This window comes from Lichenostomus cassidix, chromosome 3 (assembly GCF_008360975.1).
Source record: "Lichenostomus cassidix isolate B80296 chromosome 3, HeHo_3.0, whole genome shotgun sequence".
In the NCBI taxonomy this organism is placed as follows: domain Eukaryota; kingdom Metazoa; phylum Chordata; class Aves; order Passeriformes; family Meliphagidae; genus Lichenostomus; species Lichenostomus cassidix.
In genome coordinates this window covers 84,961,602-84,981,156 of record NC_139483.1, presented here as the reverse complement: position 1 = coordinate 84,981,156, position 19,555 = coordinate 84,961,602, and the positions used below count along the sequence as shown (strand labels likewise).

General features: G+C 37.2%; 1 long non-coding RNA gene across 1 annotated transcript; it reads right to left on the bottom strand.

The window, feature by feature from the left end:
- Positions 1-576: 576 nt before the first annotated feature.
- Positions 577-5,430, bottom strand: LOC146440150 (uncharacterized). Its single transcript, XR_014851363.1, has 3 exons — positions 5,177-5,430; positions 2,581-2,653; positions 577-2,253 (listed from the first exon to the last, which is right to left on the bottom strand). It is a non-coding gene; the product is annotated as an uncharacterized LOC146440150 (long non-coding RNA).
- Positions 5,431-19,555: the final 14,125 nt, after the last annotated feature.

The window sequence follows — 19,555 nt, the reverse complement described above, 5'->3', positions numbered from 1 at the left end:
CCTTCAGATGTTCCTTCCAACCTCAATCATTCTGTAGTTCTGTGATTCTATGATTTCAAGGCTCCCTGACAAATTTACTGGCTTCAATATTGTTATAGTATGGACCCAGGTCTTTCAGTGTATTGTATATGGATTTTAAAATATATGTATTTACCATGGTGGAGAATATGAAAGGAAGATCTGGTTTTCCAGGAGTTACCATCTTCTACTTGCTTATGATAGTTCTAGAAACTCATGTTTTTCCATCAGATCAGTGGGATACCTTCTGACTGACCATCCTAGTTCTCAGATGCAGTAGATTGGTTATGTTCAAACAAAATATGTAGTCAAGAACTAAATCCAAATTGTTCTACTGAGGAAAATCAAATAAGGGCAACATGAAAACTTGCCCTTGTCTTGGAAGGCAGTGACTAAGAGACTCAACAATCTCAGCATAAGTTTCTTCTTTGATCTTATGAGGATTAATGAGATTCCTGGATATAAAAATGTAGGAGTTAAATGGAAATGCTCCTACTTTGGTCATTTTGTACCAAAGCAATTGCACCCATTGGAAATACCATGCTGTATCTAATTTTTTTGTCTATTCTTTGAAGAAAATATGGAATATCAGATTGATTTACAGGGTTCTTGGGCTGAAAAAAACCCCTTTTATATCTTAAAAACATTAAAACCTTGCCAAAGAGAAGTCAAGACATGACTGCATCCCTAAACAAAGGAAAATATGGCAAAAAAATATTAGTGAACAGAGGTTCTTCACAGCTGATGGTAAACATGTAACAAGTTCCAGGGGCTGAAAATTAAAATTAGACAAACTCAACCTTGAAATAAGATGTAATTTCCTAGCTGTGAGGTAATTAGATATTAAATAGAGTGCTTGGAACTGGTCTTACTTTCAGCTGAAATTGTCCAAGGAGATTAAATTCCTTTATTGAAAAGTAACTTTTACTGCAGTTTGGGAATTAAAACATTTAAAGGTCAAAATGGTCTGGGTCCTTGGTTGTGATCACCCTCTTTTCTTCAGTTATCTATGTTTGTATTGATGAATCAGATATTCACTGATTTGCATAAATATAATTATTGTAAATAAAATTTTGTTTAAAGGCTTTCTCTGTCTGTAAGTTTGCACAATAATTTTTCTCTTGATGAAAAGTTGGTGAAATAGATCTTATTTAATGCTGTTTTCTCCATCTTCTTCCATAGCAGAGACTAGTCACAATCAGAGAGAAGATATTTGCCAGAGGTAACTAACACATGATATTATGTACACAATCCAGTTTCTCAGAAACCTAATCTTGCTTACATACTATAGCTCACATTAATCAGTTAGTTTATGGTTTTGAAGGAATCTTTTAGTTGTGATTAAGAAGTTCTCTGAAACAGAGAATGTGTTCATTTTGGCAAACCTCATATAAAAAAAACCCCTAACATAGAAAGATTTTGTGAGATTGGTGCAACCTTGATCTTCCATTTGGTTGATACACTGCATAATGCTGATATTTTCGTTTTCTAAAAGGAATAAAAAATAAAGTGTTTGATAAATGGGAACAGGTTAGGGACCTATCTATATATGAGGCCAATGGGACTTTGATATATAGAACATCAGCTTAGCTGATCTAAAAATGCTTTGTAATGAAATTTTTTGAACCTAGAACACATAGCTTAAAATTTAGGATCAATTTGATATACAAATTATACTGCTTGAATGGATTAGAGATTCAAAATATAAATTGACTGAAGACTCAACATTAGTACAATGATTATATATGTTGTGCACTGAAAGAATTAAAATGCATATATTTTTGATAGAAAAATTATGCAAAGCAATAATGAAAAAATGCCCTACTACATTGACTCCTTTTTTGTTAAATTTTATGTTAGATATTAGCGAAGGACAGAAACAAAAACTGGGGGGAAAAGAACAGAAATTAAATTATAATTGATCTAGATTTAAGCATGTTTTTTTAAATTTACTAGGAATTTCTTTTGAAATGAACTTTCAACTCTTAAAAGACTGTATAATTCCGCCAGAAATACATTACTGGGTTTGATCCAAAGTGTGGTGATGCCTTTACAAATGTCTTATATATTGACATTGACTTTTAATGGGTAACTGATGGTTCACCATAGTTTTAAACGATGGCAAGCATGCACTTCACAGTGTGCTAATTTTAGTTCACAAGCTTGCTGCCACTAGGCCCTCAGGCTTACTCTTCATGGAGTTTGAAGTGTTCTGTTAGCACTGTTACAAACAATCTGAAAAATATAAAAAACATCAAAGCAGTCAAGCGAAAACAGAAAATAGAGCTGCTTAAAATTGCTGCTCATATATATTATCAATGAGATCTCTTTTTAAATGAGATTCTTATATATATATGGGGCTATCAAAGCAAACGTGCATATTATTATGTAGAAAACAATGTAAAAGAAGAGGAAATGGTGCACATGAATTGGTACAGAACTGTATCACTTCACCTCACGGACTTGTTAGGTAGAAAATCTGGAATTACTCATTACCAAAAATACAGGCATTACTTCGAGCACAGGATTTAAACACAGTTATATAAACTGTAATTTATATACCATTTCTGGATTGTAAAAGTGAAGAGGATAGCAAATTGTTTTATCAAGAGCTGCAAACTCCTGTTCAGACCCTCTAAAGTGAGAGCAGAAGAAAAAAAAAGAGTTGAAATTAATCCCTCTGATTTACAGAAGAAATTAAGGAAAAGAAGTACTCTGAAAAAAATCCACAACTATCTAACAAATAGATTAAAAAATACCTTTAATTTAAAAGCACAAAGTAAGAAAAATGTTAATTTTAACCCAGAAGCATACACTGATATTACAATATCTTCTGGTGATGAAAATAGTGTATCCCAAATGAGATATTTTTATTTTGAGAAATAAAGAAGAAAGAAAAGTGGGGACCAAAGAATTTGTTGAAATTTCAGATATTCACTGCTGGGTAAGTATATTGTAGTAGCAGGAGGACTGGGCTTGTTTTAAATTCCTCAGAGGACACTAGAAGGTCAAAAATATCCTAAACAGAAATTTTACGGCACATCTTCCAGGGTTTAGAAGTTTAGAATTCCCTCTTTTCCTTCTCTGTCCCCATCAGGATGACAACTTCAGTTTAGTGCATTGACAGTAATAGCTACAGAACAGTAAAAGTTACATAATCAAAAGCAACAAGGGAGAAATGTACGTGACCTAAAGGTATCAGACTGCCAAGAGACTGCATAAAGTCTAGTGCTAACAACAAAGACAGCATAGCCTGTGAACACAGGCGATAAAACCCAACAGTGGTGTAACAACAGCCATGGAAAGGAATGATGAAAGGAGTACCATGTGGCAAATATATCTCACCTCTGATGGCACCTATATGGGCAGACAGCCAGGGAGTGAGAACACAAGGGATGTCACTTCGAGGTGCTCACCCTTACAGATATTTAGTCCTTCCTTTCACTTTGGAAATCCCTGGTCCTGTCCTAATAAAACAAATTGCACCTTATCTGCAGCTAAGTATATGAAGAAGTTTTCAAGCTTCCGTATGTTTATGAGGATGTACCCAGAACTGACTGGAAAAGGAAGCCCTTTTAAACCAGCCAGGCACTAAAGGTAAGGTTATTTCATAATCAAGGTATTGACTCAGCTCAGAGAGACACTACCTAACAGCTGAACACTCAGCTGAGCTGTGTGACCTTAGGATTATAAGCAAAGGTTGTGCTTCTCCAAAGAGAAATGGTAATAGAGTTGCTCTTGGGAGGAAGCTGATAAAAGTGTGCTAGAGAACTAATAAAGTAGTGCTGTGCAGAGACTTTCTGTGGTGGAAATCATCCTTAAAAACCTTTTTTTTTTGAAAGCCTGAAGAGAATAGAGCTGTGTATTTTCATTGCAATAATTTCATGAAAGGAAAATGTAGGGTGGGTCTCAAGGGCTATTCAACCATGGGTTTTTTTATATGCACTGAAATTGTCACACTTGGTGTAAGCTCATAAAATAATATATACATTTGGGAATGATGGTATATTGTACTTGGGATGTAGGTTATTTGCCTGTGTCTCAGAGGGATCAGATGGCGATTAAGGAATCCCTTGAGCAGCAAAGCCTCCAAGACATCTTAGAACTTTCTCTTAAATTTTCTTTATACACACTGAGCAGTTTGAGTGTGAATTATTTACAGTGGAAAGGGAAACAACAGGAAGGATATACAAGAAAAGAGTGTTTGCATACACATGGATTCTTGAACTGCACAGGGAGACCTTACCAGGAAGACTATATTCACCCAAAGAGAGTTAATTGTCATGAAGATGACAGAAAATGGATCAAAGAGGTGAGCAGCCTCTCACTAAGGCAAGTTGTTGTAACTCTGAGGTCACATAGCTGCTGATTGTAAGCTCCATATGAAGCTCCGAGAAATTAAATTCGGCAGTAAGTAGACACTGCTGCAATGAGACCTCATTTTAGCTGACAGTTTAAATGCTGTCTTCAAAAATGAGTCCTCCCAAGACAAATACCTACTCACCCTAAGGAATCAGTCTTACCAATGGTAGAACATATACACTCTGTCTTCTCCAATAACTGATGTCTACATTGATGTCCCTAAGGAAAACTTCACTGCTAAATACCTTTATAGACTGAGGCCCTAAAGAGTTAGCATCATGCTTTAAATCTAAAACCACTCTTCCTGTTTCCATGTGCATTTCAGCCAGCTGTAAATTGCCTCAAGGTCTCTGAAGTCATTATTTACAAAAGAGATTTTCTGGTTAAGCAAACATTTCTCAGCATCCATGTAAAACCAATTTGCAATAAATACTTTTGTTTTTTCTTTGAAGGAAGGTAATGGCATTTAAATTGTACATTTGTCCCATGAGACTTAACTGTTAGAAGCTGCTGAACCTGCTACTCCAACAGAGGCAAGGCTACCACAGCTCCACGTCCCTAGGTCTAGTTAGGAGTGAAGCTGGGTGTGTGTTCCCAGCAGGCACATGTACACACAATACATGTACACTGGTTTGGCTGCAGAGGTCAACACAGACAGAAAACACAGCTATTGTTTAAATGCAGATACCACCAACAGCCTCATGCTGCTCCTTTCTCTCAGCATGAAAGGCCATTAGCAGAATATACATACATATATATATACATGAATATATATAAATATATACAATGTGGATACCTTCAGTAACTGGCATCCACACCCTCTCTGGCCTCATCAGTCCCTTCTGAAGAGCTCAGAGCCATTAATTGCAGCACTCCAGTTTCTGTAATGGTGACTGTCATAATTTTCTTGCTGCACAATGGCTTACAGCTCCTCCTGTTCCCCACACTGCATTCATTGGTGTAGGTGCATTTCAGCTGGGCTCTTGACCCAGCTGGACTCCCAACACTGGCATGCCATCCCCAGGCTCCTTTCTAGCAAGCCTTTTTTTAACCTCTTCCTGCTCCAAATCTATTTAAAAGCCCTTTCAATCAGCCCTGCTAACTCATGGGTTAGAGTCCTTTTCACTCTTTTAGACAGGTGAAACCCATCTGTCTCCAGCAGTCCTGGTGTCCTATAAACCACCCCACAACTAAAAAAACAAAAACTCCATTGATAGCACCAGTCTTTAAGACACATGTTGATCAGGCATGTTCTCCTGTTCCTTTCGGCATTCTTCCCTGCCACTAAAGAGATTGAGGTAAACAGTTGTAGTCACTAGTATAGACCACTCCAAAGGAGGGTGCAAGAAAACAAAATTATTAGTTATGGAATAATATATTCCCAGGAAAGTTTAATGCAATCTCCAAGGTTTACATAAATATGAAGTTGAATTCTAAAATATAAACAAAACATTCAACATTACTCACATTTTTGTTGTCTGAAAAACAAATTAAAATTGAAATTAAATTATAACCATGTTTCCCCATATATTTAATTGACAAGTTTAAATAATACCTTTCCTATCACTGGAAGAGGGTAGAGGGGAACACTAAGTCCAGTGCAGAAATGTTAATATAGATGCCTATTTCTGGAAGTCCAGAAAATGCAACTACTACTCATCTATTAAGTCCAGCAAAATCTTTACAGGCAATACACTGAAAGGCATTTTTCAGATCTTAGCTGCATTGAATAATGATTTGTGCAGTTCTTATTAAAGATGGATAATTTCCACCAGCTGAGAGGATTAAAGAGAGAGAATTTTAAAAAAAGTACTTCAGCATAAGACTTCACTCTGTTTGTAGGACCATGGAGAGTCTGTTCACCATTACCACTTAAGTCTTCCCTTAAATCACTGTTACCTTTCTCTCCAACATTTACAGCACAGTATCAATGAACAATAGATTGAATTAGGAATTGTTCTTTGGCTTCATTATCAAGCTGAGGCGATTGTTAATTCAGTTTCCACTATTTCTCTGTTGCATGGTGATGACTTTTAAAGGCTCACAATAAACTCTTAAAGATAATGAACCTGAAGTAGTGAAGCAGCTCTTGCCTGTAAACATTTTCATAAAACTTGGAAGCGTAAGTTCCTAAAAACTGCCTGGATTTCGTATTTGGATTGTTCCTCAGCATAACACAGTCAGAATTAACCCACAACACCAGTTGTAAACATGGAATTACTATAGTTAGTTTTTGTTCATGAACTACAACAGGGAAAAAAGCCCACAAAAATCCCTGAAAAACCTCCCCCCAGAAAAGCCAGCTACAGAAACAGCTTACATGTTGCAGGAACTAATGTGAGGAAATGTTGACTTTTTAACAGCGACTGTAAAATTGTCTTTTAAAGTATTTAGTAGCTACCACAAGTCCATGTTGAATTGGACCCCATGCTTGGTACTGTGTGGGCACTGAGAAGTGCCCATGAGTCACCTTCCTTCTAGCACTTCCCAAAGCACTAGTAAGAACTAAAAAAGTAAGTGTTCTCTGTTCACTACCACTATCTAATATTCAACTAATAAGCACAGACAATTGATTTCTTCTTTTGTTATAGATGATACTCATCCTAAACACTGGCAGCATGACATCATCAACCAAATTGGTTTTCTTGTTATATAATTATTAACAATGGCTAGTTCCTGATTTTTAAAACACTTTTTTTAGCCAACACACCTTTTATTTAATTGTCAATTTTTTTTTTATATAACATGTGCAAAAAACTTTTCAACTTCTAGGCCATCCTGTTTGTGGACAACATTAGCTATTCCTGGTGAGGATTCTGGAAGACAGCATGTTGGGCGTGGGACTCTCAGCTAGAAGATAAAAAAAGCCTTGTCCATTTTCCTTATCAGTGCCGTCAGGAGACTGTGCCACTGAATTAATCAATACATATTTAATGCTGTGTACCTTCCACAGTGGGCTATCGGCAGGATGAGCCTGAGGTGCAAGACGATGACTTGGCAGATTTCTCCTTTGCTCCTATGTTAGTCTGTCAGCCCTCTTATTCAAGAAGAGATACTAATAAATTATACTACTACTGACAGCTGCTTCTGCCTACTGCTAGGCATGTCAGACTCTGTTATATCATTGACAGATAAAAGAACTCTACAGTTTTCCAAATAGTTTCCTCCAAATAGAAACCAACCACCACCACCCACTCATCTTCCCTGAGCTCTCGCCACCCTCCCCTTTGCAAAAGAAGCAAGTGGGCAGAAATGTGAGGCAGTGCAATGACAGCTATGTTGAAGCAAGCCCTTTCTGAATCATTTAGTGCTGTGGGGAAAAAGAAAATGTATTGTTCTTATAAAATGGTGGATTTTGGAATGAGACTGGCTGTCATTTTAACCTCTGGAAGAGTGTGCAGGAGAGCACGTGTGCATATACGTGCACATGGCTTTGTTTGTGGGTGTATGAGTCAGAGAGAAAAAGAGGGCACAACACAAACACCAGAGGAAAAGCACCACGTTTTACAAGACACATTCTTCAGGAGGGAAAATATATTTAGCAAAAAATTACTTAAATGCAAAAAGGAGAAAAATTGTATTTCTTTGCATAAACTTTCTCAAATCATAATACATCACTACAGTTGATAATTGCTTGTTTTTATTCTTTGGGCACTTCAAAATTTTTTATATCAGCAAGTGAGTGGAGCAGCTAATATTTAAAGTGTCTGCTTTTCTTGAAAACCAGCCTATATAATCCTGGCCAGGAATTGCCCAAATGAAGACATTTTTCACTTGAAAATATTGATTTGCAAAGAGAAATGTGTTGCAAGAATGCTCTGGAGTCCATTGACTTCTGTAAAAGCAAAAAATACAAAATAACTTGTCCTGCTTTCTTTGACGTTTTTCAAGCAGCTTTGTTGTGATGTTAGGCCTTGGGAATCATAGTTTCTTCATCTTCTCTCTACAAGTGTCTTCCAGGTCCTCTGTCTCTTGACAAGCCAACCTGAGAATTTTCTAGCCCAAGGGAAAGGTGGGCAGATAGGAGGGCCATGGTTGCAAGAGATAGGAATGCAGGCATCCGATGCTGTGGCACAGACCTGCAGCAACTGGGTTCCTGCCGTTTCAGTGGTACTACTTCATGGTGCTATTCACTTAACTCATGGTGCTAATTGTGGTTTGGCAAATATTGTTTTTTATTATTAATTGCTCGTATTTTGTTGTTGAAGTTGTCTTTTTTGTGGTTTTTTCTGTTTGTTTGTTATTTGGGGTTTTTTTGTTTGTTTTTGGGGGGCTTGTTTTTGTTGTTTTGTTGTTGGTTTTGGGGTTTAGTGGGGTTTTTTGTTTGCTTTGGGGTGGGTTTTTGTTTGTTTGTGTGTTTGGTTTTTGTTTTTATTTGTTTTCCCCCTTCTTCCTCTTGAACTTCCTGCTATCCTGGTATTCTTTCAGTTAAAAGCAAAACAGATGGTTGGACTGGACATTTTTTTTTTTATTTCTTTCTATGTCTGTGTTGCTCTTATAATCCAGATCCCCTGCTTTGCTTGAGAGGAAGGTAGATATAAACAAACAAACACACAAACAATTCAGTCAATACATTTTGTCTTGATTTTTAGTTTCACATACCCTTTGACAATGTGATCCATCTCCTAGGAGACAGTGAGCACTAGAGAGGAAACAAAGTGTACCTGTTTGAAAGCCAGTACTAGAAAAACTGCTACTCATTTTGTTTATGTTAACAGTAGCTGCAAAGATCTACTTCATCTTGCTTTCCTCACCTGAAAAAAAGGGATGCCACTTCCTGTGAGAAATTACAATATCAAATGTTAGTGAATTGAATCATTTTCTTTTCTTTATTTTTTCCTAAATGAACATCCTGTGTTAGAAAATACACTAGTGTTGTTGATGAACACCAAGTTCTGCTAAATATAAAATTTTCAAGCATTTTGATAATATTTTTAACTAAATGCACAAAAATATATGGAAAAAGTAGGAAATAAAAAAGATGAGATATTACACATTTTTGGGGAAAAAATCTGAAATTTATATTTTTATAAATATATTAAAAATCATAGGATTGCTAAATATAATAATGTGGGGGTTTTTTTCATTTCTTTAAAATTCAAGTAGGCATCCTAAAATGAAAATACAGAGTTATACAGTATTGCTTATTTCTTTTTTTCTTTCAGTGTGGCTAGCACAGGTTTTTCCCATGAGAAATTTTCTTGTGTTTTATAAATAAAGATAAAGTTTGGATGTTGTTGGAACAGTGTCCCAGAACTTGGACAGTGCAGGCCTGGCCAATCAGGCCTGGGGGAAGGCTTCTGACTGACCAATCTGGGTGACTTTTGAGAACTCTATATATGTGATGAAATCAAAACAATAAAGGTCATTCCTTCTTGCCACTGAGAACTGTGTTCATTACTCTGCTAGCTGCTCAACAGCGACATTGGGGGTTTTTTTTTTTTTTGTGTTTGTTTTTGTTTTGTTTGTTGGTTGGTTTTTTTTGTTTGTTTTGTTTGTTGTTTTGGGGTTTTTTGGTGTTTTTTGTTTTGTTTGTTTTGTTGGTGTTTGTTTTTTGTTTGTTGGTGGTGGTGTGTTTTGTTGTGGTGGGTTGTGCCAAGTTGGCAGGGAGTGAATGAGCTTGTTTAGCAGGGAAGTGCTTCCAGATTGCACCATGTTTCTGGGATGTCATAAGAGAGGGATTCACAGCAAGAACTGAGAGTCTGTAGCTCACATGAAGTCCAAAAGACTCTGAGATGCAGCTATCTAGGTTCCTAGGTACCAGAGGGAGCTACAGAGATTTTTTTTTTTTCTCTTGCCAACCAATCATGAGAGCAAGGGGACGTGCCAGGACCATTTGTAGGAGATTTAAACAGCTCTGGGGAATAGGATGGACAGGGGTGTGGCATGGCAGATGATGTGGGTAGGTTGAGCACAAAGGGTGCAGCCACCCTCCTGGAGAGGGGTTGTGTGTTAGGTGGGTGTGTTGTTTCGGTTGGGTTTTGTTCTCTCTTATTTTTTTCTACCTTACTTGACTAGATCCAGCAGTGGGTTACAAGCAGTCAAAAGCCATTGCTACTGCTGCTAGCAAGAGTGGGCTAACCCTGGCAGACAGGCTACAAGAAGGACGCAGCTGTCCATGTCACTGGCTGCAGGGAGTGTCTGAGCTTGGTGGTAGTACTGGAGGACAGTGCAAAATACACCTGTGTGCAGTATGAAAAGGCGAATGATCTGCTTGGCATTGGGGCAGAGTTTAATGAAGAAGTGAAAAGGCTGAGGAATATTAGAGAGAGCAAAAGAAAAATAGTCTGGTGGAGTTACACACTTCCAACCCCGACAGAAGCTCAGCAGAAATCAGAGGAATCCTGCTCCTCTTATCATGAGCCAGAAGGAGTACACCTCATAGATTGGGGGAATGGAAGTGAGTCGCTGATCAGGGAGATTAAAGAATCCACTCCCGACCCTCAGGCACCCTAATAGAATAGGTACAAGGCCCTGGATCTAGAGGGTCAGGCAGATGACACTAAATTTAAAAAGTCTATCTGGAGGGTCTCCCATTTGCAGTCTGTCTGTCAGAACGATCAACAACCTCAGCTATTAAGAAGAAAAGAAGGGTAGCTGTAGTAGGTGATTCCCTTCTAAGGGGAACTTAGGGCCCTGTATGTTGACCGGACCCATCCCACAGGGAAGTTTGCTGCCTCCCTGGGGCCCAGCTGCAGGATATCACCAGGAGATTTCCTGAGCTTATTCAGCCCTCTGATAATTACCCACTGCTGGTTTTCCAGGCTGGCAGTGGTGAGGTCAATAAGAAGGGTACCAGGGTAATTAAAAAGGACTTCAAGGCTCTAGGTCAATTGGCTGATGGGACAGGAGCACAGATTGTTTTCTGCTCAGTCCCTTCAGTACCAGGAAGGAGTAATGGAAGGAACAGGAAAACCCACACTCTCAGTAAGTCACTTAAGGGCTGGTGCCATCAGCAGAATTATGATTTTTTTGATCATGAAGCAATTTTTACAGCACCAGGCCAGCTACAGTCAGATGGGCTCCATCTATCTAGCAAGGGCAAAAGAATTCTAGCCCATGCATGAATTGTCAGGGCTGATTGAGAGGGCTTTAGGTTTGAAGGGGATGAAACCAGGTTTTCCAGAGATGAGCCTAAGGGTGGTAATCCAGAGTCAGGGGTGAAATCAGCCAGCTTGTACACAGATGCATGCAGCATGGGTAACAAACAAGAGGAGCTGGAAGCCATTGTGCACAAGGAAAGCTATGACGTAGTTGCCATCACGGAAATGGGGTGAGATGGCTTGTATGACTGGAGTGCTACAAACTCTTCAGAAGAGACAGGAGAGGTGGAGGGGTGTCTCTGTATATTAGGGAGGCTCTCCAAGCTGTGGAACTCAAGATTAATGACAATAAATTTGAGTGCCTATGAGTATGAATTGGGGGAAAGCCAACAAGGCCCACATCCTGGTGGGAGTCTATTATAGATCACCCAACCAGGATGAAGAGGTGGATTGTGGCTAGCACAGGTTTTTCCCATGAGAAATTTTCTTGTGTTTTATAAATAAAGATAAAGTTTGGATGTTGTTGGAACAGTGTCCCAGAACTTGGACAGTGCAGGCCTGGCCAATCAGGCCTGGGGGAAGGCTTCTGACTGACCAATCTGTGTGACTTTTGAGAACTCTATATATGTGATGAAATCAAAACAATAAAGGTCATTCCTTCTTGCCACTGAGAACTGGTGTTTTCATTACTCTGCTAGCTGCTCAACAGCGACATCGGATGTATTATTCTATAAGCAGCTGGAAGGTGTTTCAAGATCCCCAGTCCTTGTTCTTGTGGGAGAACAAGCTATGTAAAGAGTAAAGGCTTAAAGCAGTCTGAAGATTTTTAGAAACTTTTTTGTTTATGTTCAGGAATTTTCTTATGGTTTATATTTAGATAAATATAGCTCCATCTGATATTATTTCAATGCTTATTCTGTGCCATACACACATAAAACAATTTCAATTGATTTTGATTTGATTTTGACTAATAGGAGCAGGTGTTTTGGGTTTTGTTTAAGAATTGCTTCCTCAGAGCCTTAAATGCCATCATCCTTTAGACCTGTTTTCTAGCATTTGGGGTTTTTTTAAGTGGAAGAATTTTGGATTCAGACATTTGCAATTATCTAAATAAATCCTTCACTATTTAAAAAGGTTTTCAGACAAAAAACTTACGCTATAAATAGATAAGCAACCAAAATTCAGTTATTTCATATATTCTATGTAGTTTTAGATTTAGTGATGCCACCAAGAGGGATCTCAATGGGGTTTGTAATGACTTGACACCGCATGCTGGGTTTGTTACTCATGCAGTTTTGATTCTCCTGCTTTCTAACTGCATTGACTTCCATGAAGCACTGAAGACAATTTAGCCTTGTTCATTTGTAAAAATTGTCTCCAAATGCACCTGGAGTTAAAAATATTTCTAATATATATTTTAATTGTTAAACTAAGTATGATGTTATTGATTCTCTGCAGACTGCATAGTAAAAATTATCTCTTTCAAACACAGAAATCCAGTTTATAAAGCCTTGTGTTGTTCCTCATTGTTTCTTTTATATAAAAAATTTTATTGTTTAATATTGTGTACTGTGGGAGTTTTTCTAAATAATACATGATATCTTAATAAATTATCATCTTCCAAGTTCCTTTTTCTCACTATAATAGCATTTATAAGTGAACATTTCTGTTTGTATTCATATTTTTCTGTTCACTGTTTTGTCATTTCTCAGTATTTTTCAAAACAGGTATGTGTAATTTTTTCCCATTGTAATGTGGATAAAGTCAGTTAAATAAAATACAGTCTTAGAAAGTGCACATGATTTATCCCTTAATATTCTCTCTGGCAGCTAACCTCAGTCAGCATGAAGTATTTTCTGTTGCTAAGACAGTGTGAAAAAAGCCTGATATAAAAAATTAGATAAAAGATAAAATAATGTCCTCTATCCTGTAGAATGCCTCTTCAATTGTGTTATTATTGATAATTGCCGTTACTGCAGCTATCCCCTGGGTGAGGGAATGGGCAATATTTAAGGTTTTTTGATATCTAGCCAGGAGCCTGACTTTGGATTTGTCTTAAGACTTACTGTCAAAAGCCATAAAGAGAAATCCAGAATTTAATTTACACATTGCTAATTTATGTTTATTATTTGCTTATTTATGTAAAGCCTTATGTTTTAGACTGACTAAATTTACTGACACAAGAAGAGATTTCTTTGAACCATTTTTGGGTTTTAATATTTTTACTTCCCTCTGGAAAAATAAAGTTTCTGCCCCTTTCTGGCATGCATCAATCACAGAACCCTGGGATTTGATTATTATGACCACTTTCCAATTTTAATTTTATTACAATATGTAAATTATTCTTGATACTTTTTTTAAATGCTAGCCTGACTGCTATATGACACAAGTTCATGGCTGTCAGAGCTCAATTCAAGGTACTTTATTTACCTTCCCTACTCCCATATGCAATATGAAGCTGCTCCCATCAGGGGAAATACAGTCTTTTGGGGAACATCTTGTCATAAAAGGAACAATGAAATTTTCCACAAAGCAGACAGAATGCAGGGGGGCTCCCTGAAGCTCCCCAGTGACAAGTCTACCTGCATGAGTGTCTGCATCTCACACGTGACTGTATAGGTAAGCATTAAGGAATATTGTGTTAAAGTCCCTGAGATTGCTTATCACAATATTAAAATAACAGATAAAATGATAGCTATTTAAACAATAGAGTAAGTTGTAATGAAAAGATATATCAAATAATTATGGGGTAATGTCCAGTGAATGTTGTTGATTTTATTAGGCAAAATCAACATAATATCACATAAATCAATGCATAACAAGCTAGTAAGAAAAGGATGAAAAACAGTATAGTATTATAATATAATATTCTAGTGCAAGAAGAATGTTTGGGACTTGATATCATAACATCATTACTGGAAAAAGAGATTCAACTAATTTTTTTATCATTTTCTGTACAGCCATTAACCCACAAAATTTTTTTCCAGATATACCAAGTGTGAAGTAATCACTTAACTCCCTGTTTTGCCTAATGACTTTCTTACAATTTTGGGTAAGACGTATGTTGTTGTTCAACCCCAGCTGGCAACTAAGCTCACAAAGCCTCTCACTTACTCCCCACTACCCTCCCACCACAGTGGGATGGGGAAGAGAATTGGAAAGGTGGGAAAACTCCTGTGTTGATATAAAGACAGTATATTAGGTAAAGAAGAAGCTGAGCACAAAAGGAAATTTAAACCAGGAATTTATTCACCACTTCCCATGGGTAGGCAGGTGTTCAGCCATCTCCAGGAAAGAGGGCCTCCATAACACATTAACAGTGACTTGGGAAGACAAAACACCATCACTTGCAATGTCCCCTTCTGCCTCCACCTTTATGTGCTGAGCATGATACTCTACATGTCATATCTTTTTGCTCAGTTGGGGTCAACGGTTCCAGCTGTGTGACTTCCCAGATCCTTGCACATCCCCAGTCTCCTCTCTGGTGGGGTGGAGTAAGGAAAAGACCCTGCCTGTGGGTAAGCCCTACTCAGGAAAAAACTAAAACATCCCTATGTTATCAGCACTGATACCAGCACAAATCCAAACCCCAGCCCCATACTAGCTAGTGTGATAAAAATTAACCCAATCCCAGTAAAAATGGGCACATCTTACCAGAATTAACAGTGTTCTATTTTCCATCATTTTGCTATAAATAAGTAGTCTTGTTAATTCAGCTAAGTGCAAATTGTAAATAATTTAAAGTCCAATGTAATGTTTATCGACATTAGTAACTTTTAAACAAAACATTTCCATTTCCATTGAAAGTTATATTTATAAGTAATAGGTACTGTGGGGTTTCCATCTTATATTCTGCTGACTTCAACATTTCTTAGAAATAGCTGAGCAGTACAAAGACAAATCTGTTTTTGTCTCTGAAGTTTGCATGTGAAGTTCCATGCAACAATTGATTCTTGTGACAGTCCATTGTTATATGAAACATCACCCTGAAGTTCTGTTCTCTAAACTCAGCCCTCTGCTGTTTAGAAATTAAGTCTAAATGTCCAGGGACTTTTTCTTTGGTTTGTTTCTTTTTTTTTCCTTGTACTATGGCATTGTATCCATCTCACATATTGGGATTATATCCAATAGCACTGTTTTATAGCTCTGTCTCTAAGGTAATCTGGGAAGAGAGAAAAATAGTAAGGGGAATCTTTTCTTCTGGCACCAATTGATTGATGTGGAGTTGCAAAGAAGTAATCATTATGCAAGTTCTCATCTCATTATTAAATCAAGTAATATAGATTGACTGTAGTAATTAGAGTACTCTAGATTCATTTCAGTTATTAAAGAAGGAACTATATCTGGAAAGACAAACACTGGAGGCTGGGGAAGAATGTGATGCTTATCTCAGTTCACTATTTGCAGATAGCAGAAATGTATATTTTATGGAAAACTTAACTGAGCACCAGGATGATGTTGATGCTGATGAAAAAGCTGGAATCACTCAAGTGAGCCACATCAGAAAAAAGTCAAAATAATTTTGGTTTTCAGATACAGATGAAAATCTGAATATAGTAAAGAAACATAATATATCACTACTATGAAAGCAAATAGAGAGTTATAGAGAATTAAATATAATATAATGTCAGTTTACAGACTAGCAGAGAGATTTAATAGGAAATAGTATCATTCAAACTGACAGGCATAGGAATTTCTGATGAGTTCATGAAGTGGGGATAAGCTTAACTTTAAACACAGGTGAGCGACATGGTAATTTCCATTCATCTTTTGATGATGTGAATAGCATATGATGAACATATCTTCAGATTTCAGCAGGGAAAGAGGCTTTATTGGCCATCTCAGACTGAGTAGTCTGTCTTTTTAATTCACTTCATTCTTATCCAATATAGACGTGAATTGAGTTTATATGAATTATGCAAATTATTCACTGAACATTTTTCCAGCTAACATATGCATGCAGTGTTAAAAAAACTCACAAAAACAAGGCACAAAAACAAACAGGAACAAAAAAAAACCCCAGGAGAGTAGTGTCTCTAAAACCTGCCCTGGCAATTCAGTACAGCTGGAGCTGCAGAAAGGTCTACTGGAGAGCTTTTTCTTCTGAAATTTTGTTTGTGTTGGGTTACTTAATAGGTGAATCCTAAGACTTAGGGCTCCAGGAATTTTTTTTTTACTGATTGAATGAGTTATATAGGTAACAAGAAATTAATCTCACTTGTGATATGGGTAGAAATTCTGTATATTATTTGTGTATGAATTTGAAAATCCTTATAGACAGGACTCACTTTACGGAGTAAAATGTATCTTATCAATTATGACCAATCTACCTCCCACTGAAATTCACTATTCATCTTGAAAAGCAGACATATTCTAAATTGTGCATACTTTTTCTTGATTAGTAATAATGTGTGAATTTTGATCCTGACATCAAATTTTTTCGTGTTATTGCTAATATACTACATGTAAAATGGTTGTTTAAAATTTTATTATTTTAAAGTTTCTACATTTTAGTGCTATATTTCAATCAACTGTCTATCAATTCTGATCTATTTCTTGACCAGAAAAAAATTAAATGAACTTACTAAAGTTCTAAACTTCTTTCCTTTAAAAAAAGCATTTAATATGTACTATAGATGAAAAAAGTGACTAAATTTTGAGACATATAAACTCAGCTAAAGAAGAAGGAAATTAAACACATCAAATAGTAGTTATCCATTTGTACTTGAACCTCTTTGTTTCATGCACAGAATTTTCCACTATCCTTCATAAAAAAAAGAGAAGAAAAAGCTAATAGCACAGCTTACTGAAGAAATGTGTATATAAAATAAATTCAATTAATTAAATTATTCTTCCATCTAATAATATTCAAGGTAAACTTGAATGAAACACTTTTCACAGCTCCTTTCAGCCAGTTAGACAGGTGTTTTGTTTGGGGTTTTTGTTCCTAGTATCTATAGTTTAATTTGTGCCTGGTATACGAAACATATTTGTTAATTAATGCACGAAAAATAAAAAAAATTCTTTGATACATGAACATGCTGCATGAATATGCTGCATTTCCTTAAGATTTTCCTGAAAGACTTTTCTCTGCTATCTTAAGAATTCTGAGTTGAGAAAAAAAAAAAAGAGAGAGAGAATTAAGTCTCCATAGTTCTATAGCTGAGAAATTAATTTTAAAAACACATTCACAAGAGTAAATGCAGTTCATTCTGGTTATTTTGTCAGGGTAGGGTCATCTGGATTCTACCTTTTGTGGGAAATAGACAGAACTGCGCACCTTTCTGGAGAGTGTGTACACTGACACATACAGCATGGGGAGCAAACATGCAGAATTGTGAGGAATCAGGGTCAGAGTGGTAGGGCTACCACTTCTTGCACCCATGAGAATGGGGTTGTACAGCTCACATGGTTGGAGTGCTATCATGGATGGCTGTGAGCTTCGTAGGAAAGACAGGCCAGGAGGGCAAGGAGGGAAGTTGCCCTTTATGTGAGAGACCACATAAAGGGAGTGTGAGGGCCTTTGCCCAGAGGCACATGATGAACCAGCCAAGGATTACAAGTGGGGAATAGAGGGCAAATCAAGGTCTCTGGGTGTTCTACAGACCTCCTGGGCAGAAAGAAGCGGATAATGGCTTCTTCAGACATCTGGAAGAAGTCTCAACACTTGTAGGCCGTAGTCCTCATGGGGAAATAAGACAACTTTAATACCTGCTCAAAGGACAACACATCAGGGTACAAGCAATCCAGGGTTCTAATGTAAGTTGATGGCAAGTTCCTAATACAGGTGATAGAGGGGATGAAAAAGGACGACTCACTGCTGAACCTCATGCTTACAAATGAGAAAAACTGTTCAGGGATGTGAAGGTGAGAGGCAGTGTACATGACAGTGATGATCAGAGAGTGGACTTGAGAATGCTGCGAGGAGGAAACAAGGAAAAAGATTAATAAAATCCTTAAATATAAGGAGATGGACTTTGGCCTGTTCAGGTGTCTGCTTGGAACAATCTCAGTAAGAAGAATTCTGTCTCTGACTGGGTTATTTGGGTTCCCCTGCCTGCCATTGTGCTTCTTGACACCTGGTGTTTGGGGAGACCAGTCTTTAATCATATAATCTCACTCTGTTTCTCTTCTGATAGAAAAAGTGATGCTTATATTAACTGTCAAGAAGATGACAAACATGAAAATGTGTGGGAAAAGGTAATTTTCCATGATTCTTTTAAAGTAAATAAATTTTATTCCTATGTCACTTAATTTCATTGCTACTCAGTTAGCCACTCCCAATATAACTTGTGAGATATTTGGGTGGTACTATCCACAATGTTCTACACCTATTTGTTGTGGTAGAGACAGAATAAATTCAAAGAGATTCCTCTTTTTGCCTGTCTCAGTAATGTCTTTTCTTCCCACCTTATAATTGCACAATAAGAAAGGACATTTTCCTATTATATTTCAAGCTTTTGGGGATCAGCATGACATCTTATTGCTGTCATTTATATTTGTTCCAGGTTTCTGATGCTCTTGTTTTCACAAGTGTTACCCAGCCAAAGAATATACAAAGGAAAATGCATGCCCTACTGAAAAGGATTTCCCATTGTCAAATTTTTCTCACTATCACAGCCTTTCTCAAGTTGACAGCATAACTATTATTTGCCTTGTCTTTTCCATGAACCCTGTAGAAAATCAGTGTCAGTACTTCACTGAGCCAGCAGTGATCACACCTATTTCATGAAGCCATGGCAGATAGTCATTCATGGGGAGTATTGACTTTAACCAGAACTTCTACAGTTAAGGCAGGAACACCTTTCACTAGAACAGATTGCTCAGAGCTCCATCCAGCATGACCTTGAACACTTTTGGGGATGGGTCATTCACAACTCCTTTGGGAAAATTGTTCCAGTGCCTCGCCACCTTCACAATAATGAATTTCTTCCTAATATCTAATCTAAACTTACTCTTATTCAGTTTGAAGCCATCCCCTGTTGTCCTGTCACTACATGCTCTTGTAAATAGACTCTCTCCATCTATTTTATAGACTCCCTTCTGGAAGAGAGCAATTATGTCACCTCAAAGCCTTCTCTTCTCTTTTCCAGGCAGAATGCCAATCCCAATTCTCTCAGCCTTTTCTCATA